Source organism: Pan troglodytes, chromosome 6 (assembly GCF_028858775.2).
Source record: "Pan troglodytes isolate AG18354 chromosome 6, NHGRI_mPanTro3-v2.0_pri, whole genome shotgun sequence".
Lineage (NCBI taxonomy): Eukaryota > Metazoa > Chordata > Mammalia > Primates > Hominidae > Pan > Pan troglodytes.
In genome coordinates, this window is record NC_072404.2 from 31,070,783 (window position 1) to 31,081,421 (window position 10,639).

At 42.6% G+C, this 10,639-nt stretch overlaps 1 non-coding gene and 1 pseudogene across 1 annotated transcript; one reads left to right on the forward strand and one right to left on the reverse strand.

Annotated features, from left to right (window-relative positions):
* The first annotated feature begins 8,378 nt into the window (after positions 1 to 8,378).
* Positions 8,379 to 8,605, forward strand: LOC112209964 (small nucleolar RNA U3). The gene has a single exon (XR_002944936.1). It is a non-coding gene; the product is annotated as a small nucleolar RNA U3 (small nucleolar RNA).
* A 1,039-nt stretch (positions 8,606 to 9,644) lies between these two features.
* On the reverse strand, positions 9,645 to 10,012 carry LOC104007133 (tRNA-splicing endonuclease subunit Sen15-like; annotated as a pseudogene).
* Positions 10,013 to 10,639: the final 627 nt, after the last annotated feature.

Genomic DNA, 10,639 nt, shown 5'->3' on the forward strand with positions numbered 1-10,639 from the left:
GTCCAGTCCTTAGATTTCTCTCACTGGCTCACGCTAAAGAACATATGCCTTGTATTTCAATTAGCATTTTCCAAAGTTCAAGGGAATTCTGGGGCTGAAAAAAAACCAGTATGCCAGGAGTTCATGTACACAGGCCATCTGTGGGGCTCATTTCAGTGTGCTGATGTAGCCTAAAAGGCAGAGGCTTGAGCTTAGTCTTTTTGAAATATAGGTTTTAGAAAAGCTCCTTGAACATACTGCAACACACTCCATGTGGGATTCTTGTCCGTCTCTTTGGAGGAGTTGGTCATGACTTTTAAGATCTTTTCTCATCCTTCCAGCTCTTCCCATCATCCATGTTAGGCCGTAGCTGTGTACAGAGCAGATTAGTGCAGTCTAACCACTCATCCATCACATAAACCTTTCAGCAGCAAGTAGGCAGCCAAATGTCAGCGTGGCATGAGAAAGCCAGAGAAAGCACAGTCTACACAGATAAGGGCCAGCAAAGCACAGGGTATGGGTTTTGCTCACAGAGCATCTAGATGTGTTGTGCTACTCCTAGAGGATGTTCTTAACATCGAAAGCGACAGCTGAGGAGAAGAACTATCTAGAGGGCAATTTGGTCATAGCATGGAGATGAGGAAAATGGGAGACATCATGGGATGGAAACGGATGAGGTGGGCACATCCCCAAGAACCATAAAAATGTCCCAAAGACATCTGAAAATACATTTGGAAACCGTACCTCAAGGCAGTGTGGTCCAGGTTCTGGTTCCTTCCCTGCCAGTACCTCCAATCACCTCTCTGGAGCTGTTTCCTTTCTGTGCAGTGTGGTGGGTAGGACTCCCTAGGTGATTCTCAATAGGCCGTATTCACACGGTGCGGCTGGTCTAAGCCCAAGTGTCATGAGGATGGAGAGGACACAGAGGATGAGCCCAGGCAGGGCCAGCTCTGGGAACGCTGGCCACCTTATCAAAGGACATATTCCACATAGACTTGGCTGGAAGGACCTTCATCAGAATTTTTTTTATTACTACCAGGAGAGTGAAAATCAGGAAAACAATTTCCACGGTATCCATAAATTGGGGCTGATCTTGAGATGAATTATAACAAATTCTTTTGCTTATGTACTACTTTTCAGTTCCTAAAGTGCTTTTAAGCTCCACTCTTTGGGGATAAGTGGGGGGATTATTAATCCACTTTAGAAATAAAATTGCATAGAATTTGAGACCTCCTAGCAAATGGTAGAGACAGGATAAACTTAACTGGTGTGATTGAGAAGGCCAAGCCCCTCTTCATCTTCCTCAGAATATGTCCCTTGACTCAGCCAAAGAGTAACAAATACCTACATTAACCCTTTAATATGGATTAGTCGTTAAATTATATTGGTTAACTGTCATCTAATGAATAGCAAAATCTTGGGGAAACCAGGCACAAATCAAATCAATTTGTTAGACAGGAAGGTGAAAGGAGTGGCCTAGGTGCTCACACATGTTCGCATGGGCAAGATAAGTCCAGGCTGGCATTCAGGGGGCCCAGGGTCAGGATGAGTGCACTGACATAGCCACAGGGCCAGAGATCAGGAGCAGCAGGTCCAAGGGCAGATGTGGGTTCATGAAGCAGGAGTTTTGACACATTTAGCCCTTTGTGATTTTGTCTGAGGCAGGCCCTGTCTGGAGTACTGCATTCAGCACAATGAAGAAAAACACAGTGAATACCTGAAAAAGAGATGCTCAAATGCTCAAATGGATACGAATGACTTCAATTATTTATAACACCTCCATATTTCAAGGCTCTACCCCCTGGATTCTGATTGTATAGGTCTGAGGTGCAGCCTAGGAACCAGCATTTCCAAGGACCATGCCAGGTGATTACAACGCAGAGGGTTCATGGATTACAACGAGTAATACTATACTAGTTGTGCACACAGAAGGTAAACGATGGGCAATACTTGAGTGGTATTTAGTTCTTCCCTTACCTGCGGATATTTTGTGCCGATTTGGAGGCCATGGGTGGGCACTTCATGGCATTTCTATCTGCTGCTATGGAAGAGAGCTCTTCCCGCCCCCATCCTATGCAGAATCTTTAGATTGAGAGGGGTATGGGAGTCTTCCTTCTACATTTCCCAAACAAAGACATAGCTCAAACAACTTGTCACATGAGGTGGTTAGGAGGCTCCCCGGTGCATTTGGAAGGGAGAGAAAGCTACAGAGTATACAGGGAAATTGAGCAGGCAGCCACGTCTCCAAGGCATCCATTAGAGAATGGAAAGAGCTGGCTAACTTTGAGTTATAGGGTCATAATTCCATCTCAGGATTCTGGCAATAGCATAAACCACTAGATCTCTTCCTTGGTAGTTTATGAACACTTTGCCCTCCCTACCCTCACCCCACCTCCTGCCTTGGAAGATTAATAGCTCTGTAAATTACAGTTGTATTAAAATATATGTATTATATCTTGATATGAGGCTTTCATATGGGTATGAAAGCGCCCTCAACTTCCACCTCCCTGGGTGACATGTCTTGCTTTGTGTACTAATGCAGTTTCAGCGTTGAAAAAAAAAGGACTTCCAGACTGACAGAAGCACCACAAAAGGCTGTGGCCTTTCAGTAAGACTATTCTGGGCTGGGAATCAGCAAATGTAAAAGTACAGAGGCAAGAAAAAGATGGACATTAGGGGATGCCCAGGAGAGAAATGTGGTTGAAGTAGAGAACTTGAGTAGGTTGAGACTATGGTGTGTGTGTGTGTGTGTGTTTGTGTGTGTGTGTGTTTGCGAGAGAGAGAGAGAGAGAGAGATCCTGAATAATGCACGAGGTATTTGGACTTTGAAGGCAACATACCTTTGAAGATTTCTGGGTAGGGATGTGACATGATGAAAATGATGTCCAGGGTGGACTGGTTGCTCAGGATGGCCCTAGGGATGACGGGCTGCCTGTAATAGGACCACGAGGGAAACAAGGAGCTTTATCTTGAGGCTGTATTGCCACATGAGCATTGGTTTTCGATTGCTTAGATTGCATGTATTTGGAGTGGCTCAGCGGGAGCTGGTGGGATCAGCATTAGGTGTCTTTACTGCTTTTTTAAAAAAGAGGGCAGATGAACCCATTTTGTCTTTCTGCCTCCTGGTTCTCTATGAAGCTATGCTTACGCCTAGATTTCTTACTTTGCATATAAACATGTCATATCCGTATCCTATTTCTGGGACAGAGCCACAGCGTGTGAAAGCCAGGTATCTCAATCTCTGGTTCAGGATCTACGATGTCATGTTGTTATCCCTTAAAGTGATTATTCTCTAATTATTTATTGAAATTGTCTTTCCTGAATTCCTCAAATCAGAGTCCAGATCCTCCCCCAGACACGGGGTCTGGGCCACTGAATAACACAGTGGAGGGCTCAGGAAAGCGAAGGGGAAGGAAGAAGTAGAGGGGATGAAACAGAAAGAAGACGAAAGGAAGGAGAAGAGGAAAAGGGGGAAGTAGGACAGAGGGGAGGGAAGAAAGAAGAGCAGTTCAAAGATAGAATGGTGGTAAAAGGGCGCCAGTCGCTACAAAAATTGCTGCCCTAGAAGCGAGAGGAAGGTGTCCTGGTGTGTAAAAGCAGCCTCTCACTTTCACCACGTGGGGGCAGACTCTACTTACAAGAAAAAGCAACAATTTGCAATGGCTTCCGGGTCAAAGTGATCCTCTCGGCACACGGAGGATTCGGTATTGAGCCGATCACTCACTCCCTGAGGTTCTTCTAGTCCCTCAACAGCTGGAGCCCCATCTCTGGGCACAATGTCAGTGTGGATTAAAGAAAAAAAGAAGGCCAACTTTGCTCAAACTTAGATTTTCACATCATGTGGAGTATAGAATTACAGTTGAACAGATACCACGTAGAACAAAACATTTTGCCGTTTCACCTTATTATTTAAAATATAGAATTGCCCAGGCTTTTATGCAGTCTCTCATTTCTTTATGTCTTTTCCTTTACTGAAGAGTTATTGCATATACATTATATGTGCATCGTTCAAGGAATTTCCAAACGTTGGAAAGCATTCTTCTTAATTTCTTCCAGCTCCTTCTCAGTCTTTGCTTGTTATATTTTTAGCCTAAGGTGATAAAAATGCATGGGAACGTCTACGTTAGTTTCTTAAAAAAAAAAAAAAAACTCATAAACTCTGAGCCTTTGCATTAAAGGGATATTTTTATTTGGAGAATGGTTGAAAACAACCAAACTACTGCAGGTAGTTCTGTGGTGCTGTAAAAGCAATCGTTGCAAGTGTCTGATTGCCTCTGAGCACAATGCGACTAGCATAGGGCTAACAGGGCGAAGTGCCAACTGAGATATTAAAGGGGACCGATTTCCTCCAACCCCCCAAGTTGTTAAGTATTATTATCCCTGAAAACAGCATTTCAATGTCCATTTTGTTTTCCTTTTGGTAGATTTTTTCTTTTTTGAACAATATAGAACAAGTTAACTCCAGCAAGTATGTATGTTTTCTAAGATAGACTTTCTAAGTAGCCAATTAAAAACAGAATCTCTTGAAAATAAAAATATTCTCTTTAGAATGGTGATTGGGCCTCTGAGATAAAGAATCTCATTTGCAAGTTTAAAAGGAATAAGAACTTTCTATTATCTACAGACTGAGTAAGTGCTGAGAAAAAGGCAATTTTGCTATTCCCTATTCCCCCCCAAAAAATTAAAAAATAGAAGGATAGCAAATTGACTGGACAATTGTGGGAAGTTTGGCTCCATCAGTCTCATGATTTTCAGTGTGTCCAGGTTAACAATAAAACTTAGTTTATGTGAGTATATGAGGTAGTGGTGTCATTCCAGTTGTCTGTTTAATCTGGTGGCACAAGAAGTAGCAAAGCTACTGTTTTGTAGCAAGGTCTTGGGGCCTACCGTTTCCTCATTCCTAAGTTTAAGGAGAAGAGCATTACCTCCACTTAAGATTTACATAACTTTTTATGAAATACCTTCACGCTAATTTAGTCCACGGCCCCTTTAATACATATAATCCATTACAGTGCTGCGGAGATGATTACTTCCGGATGTGGTTTCTGTTCTCTCCCTCTGTTTCACAAGCTGTGTGCCGACGTTATGAAGCTCTTGCAAGGAAAAAAAGAGAAAAACTTCTAAAATGATTTCTTCTTCTTAAAAAACAGGAGAAGTGACTGCAAAGAATGATTTACTATCAGTCTCTGCTTTGCAGCAGCGGAAAATTGGGAGAGGATCAAACATCCTCTCCAATTTGGCTACTACCTTCTAGGTTTAATAGTGTTTTAAAATGAAATCTCTGACAGTCTTTGTAAGGGCTATTAATTTGTACCTTGCAGAAATGCGATTCAAACGTTTCTGGAATCGAAACCTTGGAGGAGGTTTTATAGTAAAGAAATATTAGAGACATCTGAGATTTTCTCTGAAAGTTGATGTGATCTCTTATCTGAAAATCAAAGGCTTTGACCCAAACTTTGAGATCCCCTCTCTCATTTAATTGGTGTTAGCAGGGAAGGTCTGATAAATACCGAAGGGGCTGACAAAACTCTGTTTTGCAACTAGTGTAGGGCCAAGACTTTCTCTCTCTTATTTGACTCTATCCCTTGAGAGCCTCATTTCTTTTTAGTACCTAATTTTATTGTTCATTCTTACTAACCTTCCAATCTCAATGCACTTTAAGAAAAAAGTAAACCAAAAGTAATTACTTGGAGAACACAAAGCCGTATCTATATATGAGATCAAACATTTCCAACCTTCCCTTGCTATTTACTTCTAAATAACTACTCTTCTTTCTAGTGCTTTCTGCTTGTTTTTGTGACAAACTAACAGCAGGGAATGTCTTCAGGCTAATTATACAGGACCATTATGTGATTCTGCAGGAGGAGGACTAAGGCGAGCTCTATTTCCAGCTTTAGTTTCAGGGGGAAATGAAACCCTAAGGGAAATCAGGCCTAGGCTGACTTCTCAGATCACAAGTAATTCTGGTCTAGGAGTCCCTTGCCCTCCACTAAACAAGAAGGCCCTGGATATTCAGAGGATGACTTCTAGTATCCTTTGGATAAGTGGCTTCAAGTGGTCTTAAAAGTTGCTATACAGCCAATGCCTTCCCCTCCTCTCATTCAGAGGGTTTAGCATGAGTGTGAAAAGGATGAGAAACACAAAGACATAGGAAAGAATATAACAGCAGTGACTAAACATCTAGACTTATCTTTTGGGAAACAAAAATCTCAGCGTCAAATGCGGTGGTCACATAGAGAATTGTGAAAATTTCTCAGATCTGGTGCCCTGCCCACACTGCAAACCCAGCCCCAAGTATCGACCAAGTCCAGCCTCCTCTCAAGAGCAACACACATTGGCCTCTAGTGGGAGGACTCCTTTGGCTGCAAGCCACAGACCCCAAATCCAGAATTTAAAAGAAATTCCAGGGCTGCATCTTGCTTCAGGGGTCAAATGCTCTTCTCCAGTCTCTGACTCTCTCTGTGTCTCACACTTGTATTTGTTTCTGCCTGTTCATCCTTCAGATGGGAAAGCAACATGGCTGCCAGAAGTCTGGGACTTACAATCAACCACCTTGGAGATCCAGCATCTTGGGGAGGAATGTGAGGTCAGGTCTGGGCCATGTGCCCGCCGTGGGGTCAAGGCAGGGTGAGGTTAGCTTCACTCAAGCCACAGGAATGCGCTTTCCACAGGAAAGATAGGTTCTATTACCTACCGTAAGAGGAAATGGTTCTGGGCACCCAAAACCAAAAAAATGTTCCGTACACAGTCCTTATCTATATATATAAAAACACCAGGATCAATACCATATTGCCATGTTTTGTAGTGTAGGTTTTGTTTCTTAAGGAAACTGCTGTTGCCTTTCCTGCTCCCTGGGGTCCACTTTGAACCTATACCTTGACTTCTGACCATGGCCTTAGGTTCTGCCTTTGCTCTCATGTGGGACTTCCATCATAGGATACAATGTCCATCTTATCAATATTTTTCAACACCCATGGATTCCTTATGTGTGTGACCTGATACCTCTTTTGGCTTCATCATGGGCACTCCCGGGATCCAATAGCTGTCTTTTATAGTAGACCGGGCTCTAGGGGTGACTCCATGCCTAAATGGAGCACTATTCCTCATGCCTGGCCAGATCAGCCCAGTATAATTCAAACACGATGAGACAGATGCATCTAGGACATCAGATGGGTCCCTTCTTGTCTGCTCTGTCTCAGAGCTGGGGCTGACCAGGTACCGACAGGGAGATGACTCATTACACGGCAAAGAGCACGCCAACTTTGTGCGTGGACCGATCCCTAGCCAACATACTCATTTGCTACCCTGCACATAAGGGCCTGGAGAAACATGAGAGCATGAACTTCTAGATGACAGCATCATGCATATGTGGTGGGTGCACTTTTCCCTTTCATGTGCATGGAAAGTATTAGGAGGGGAAATATTCCCCTCACGACATATTTTACATCACCAGTCATGTTTTCCTGGAAACTGATTTAACTTTTAACACTTCAGAAAATATCTGCTGTAAAATACTAAATAGCCAGAGAGAAAGACTGTATTTCCCATCTTTCAACACCACCAATGTTACAAAATGCCTTTCCCCACTGACTAGTGTAGGTTGTTCCTCGCATCGTAATCTCACCACAGTTCATTCAACCACTTGCTCCTTCATTCATTCACACGCGTTTAAGCCCTAGGCTCTTTGGAACATACTAAGTGTGCAGTGATGAGTAAGACCCTGTCCTTGCTCTCAAGAAGCTCTCAGCCTAGTCAAAGCCAGATGAACAAAAACTGAATTCCAATGCAATGGGGCAGATGCATCCAGGATATCAAACAGGTGCTCAGAGGAGACAAGGTGGTAGGGTGGGCTGTGGGGCAGGCCAGGTTTCCATGGGGAGGCAGCCACTGAGGTGAATCCTGTAGAATGATTCATGTAGGTAGAAACATAGAGGAAGTGTGTTCCAGGAAAAGAAATATTTCAGGAAGTGTATCCCAGGAAAAAGCATATTGGATGGAACAGGGCTGAACTGTCATGTTGGGTTTGAGAAGGAGTAATGAGGCATAGTAGCACATAAGGTATAGGGCAGGGGAGAAATGGGAGCAGCAGGACATCATCCTGGGATGGTAGGCAGAGGCCAGATCATGCAAGGTTTTTAAAATTATGATAAGAGTTTATATTTTATCCAGAAGAAGGGGGGGGAATTAAAGGGTTTAAATAGGAGTCTGTTGTGATTAAATTTGGATTTTAGGAAGATCACCCTGAGATTGGTGGAAATATTGCCTGGAAGGGAGTGAGACTGAGGCAGGAAGACCAGCTGAGAGGCAATGACAGTCGTCTGGGCCTGGGACAACCAGGGATTGGACCAGGGCAGTCAAGCTGGGCTTGGAGGCCAGGGAGCAGAATTAAAATACACTGAGAGATTATACTTTCAGGGATCAATTCTATAGTTTGTTACTAGGGAAGTTTCTCTGAATGCGTACAGACCTGCGGAAGAGCAGCAGAACCCATGAAGAGAAGGCGCAGGATGATCCTGAGCGTGAAGCTGGCTCGTGGAGTTGCTTTGCTGCTACTGTCACTTGCCACTGATGATCGTTCTTCTCTTCCTTTGGGAGAGGAAGAGGGGGAGAAAGCAGTTGGAGTGGTTCCAGTTAAAAAAAGAAGGAAAAAGGAACAATAAATAAAATACGTTGAAAGTTATCAGAAAATGGCAAAGATTTAGAGTAAATGCTTGGCTTTAGTTTTGGGAGATGCAGAATACAGAAAAGCCACTAAACCAGGCAAGGGGATATTGGCTTAGTAATCATTTTGGAGATATTACTTCAGAGATATTACTTCAAATATTATTACTTTTGAAGTTTTAGATCTGTCTAGTTGGAATTGAAGGAGGGACACCCTGGTATTGAGGTCTAGTAAGTGGCTGAAATATGAATCTGGAGCTCAGAAGAGAAGGCTGAGCTAAAGACATAGATTTGGCAGTTGTTTGTCATAGAAAGTAGAGCTAAACTGTAAGGGTGCAGGAAGATATTTAGGGAAGACACACAGAATGAAAAGAGAAAAGGGCCAAGAACGAGGCTCTTGAGTGCATACCCACTTAAAAAATTTTTTTAAGGTAAAATATTCTTATTATAAAAGTAATACAAATGAAAACAAATATTGAGAAAAGACAAAGTTATCTATTTACTGTCCTGCCATCCTACTGCAACCACAGTTAGTAATTTGATTTCCTTTGTCATCTTTTTATCATATGATGGGTGTGTTATTTCAGTCATGATTACAGCCATTCATATGCTTTTGTATCTTGCAATTTTTATTTAATGTAACATTTTCTCATGTTTTAAATAATATTGATTACTAATTTTCAAAGAGTACTTAATGTACCACTCATATATATCCTTTTATTGACTATTTCCTGGACGAGGGGATGGCAAACTATGGGACCACATTTATAGATAGTTTTATTGGGACACAGCCATGCCCATATTGCTTACATATTTTCTGTGGCTGCTTTGTGTTACATACAGCAGTGTTGACAACTTATGACTGAGAAAGTATGGCCTGCAAATCCTAAAATATTTATTTTCTGATCTTTTATAGAAAAAGTTTGCTGATTCCTGACCTAAATTTTTAGGTGGTTTATAATTTGGGCTATTAAAAGTAATGCCACTGGGAACATCTTTGTGTTCTAAGATGCCTTCAAGATCTCCCTTGAGCAGTTATGGCTGAGGGAAGTAGTGAAGGGGGTAGACACCACAGTCTGCAGCCCCTCCCCTTCTAGCTCAGTACAAGGCAGATGAGCTGCAGTTCCAGCATTCCCACACACAATTGACTTCACGCTAACTTTTACTGTCCATGAGGTCCAGGTAAACTAAGAATGCTATATAAACTTGGATGTCATCTCCTGTACTTCATTCTATCATTTCTAAATACTTAGGGTTGGTGCCCATCCAGCCAACCTTGAAGGGCCCATGAGGGAGCACAGCTGCTGTGAACGCTGCCAGGGCCCAGCCTGCTGCAGCTGGGGGTCAGCTCAGAATCGCCATGTTCCTCCATGATGGCTAGTGTAGTGCTTCCAGAACACCTGCTGCTAATGAGAAGCAGGAGGAGCTGCCAGTAGACAGAGAAATCAAGGGCAGATGACAAGGGCAAAGAGTATGAGAGGTCACAGAAATCTGGGGTACGTTTCAATGAGAGAGGAATGGTGAACTGCCCCACGGAGGAGAAAGGTGAGCTGAAGACTGAAGATCTTCCACTGGATTTGTTAATGGAATTTTCTGTGGCACCTTTGCCTGAACAATACAGCAGAGCTGAGAGGCAGAAGCTTGATTGCAGACAACTGAAAAGTAAATGAAACGTGGGAGAGTGAATTTAAAGTATTTGTATTGCTTGTTTAATTCTCAGCTTTCTCTCCTAGATTATAAGCTCAGAGGGAGCAGAGGCGACATTGACCTTGATCAACATTAAAACCCTAATATCAAATGCTATGCCCCATCCATGGTAGGCATTTAATAAATATTTAGTGAATGAGAGGAGACACAGTGGTAGATAAGGACATTAAGTACAAGGGATACCAGGGAGGTTTTTTATTTCCTTACATAAACTTGAGAAAAAAATAGAAGAGCTTAAAAATAGACACAGAGCGAGGTTTCAGAGAAAGTATAAAAGGACAGACCTAGATAT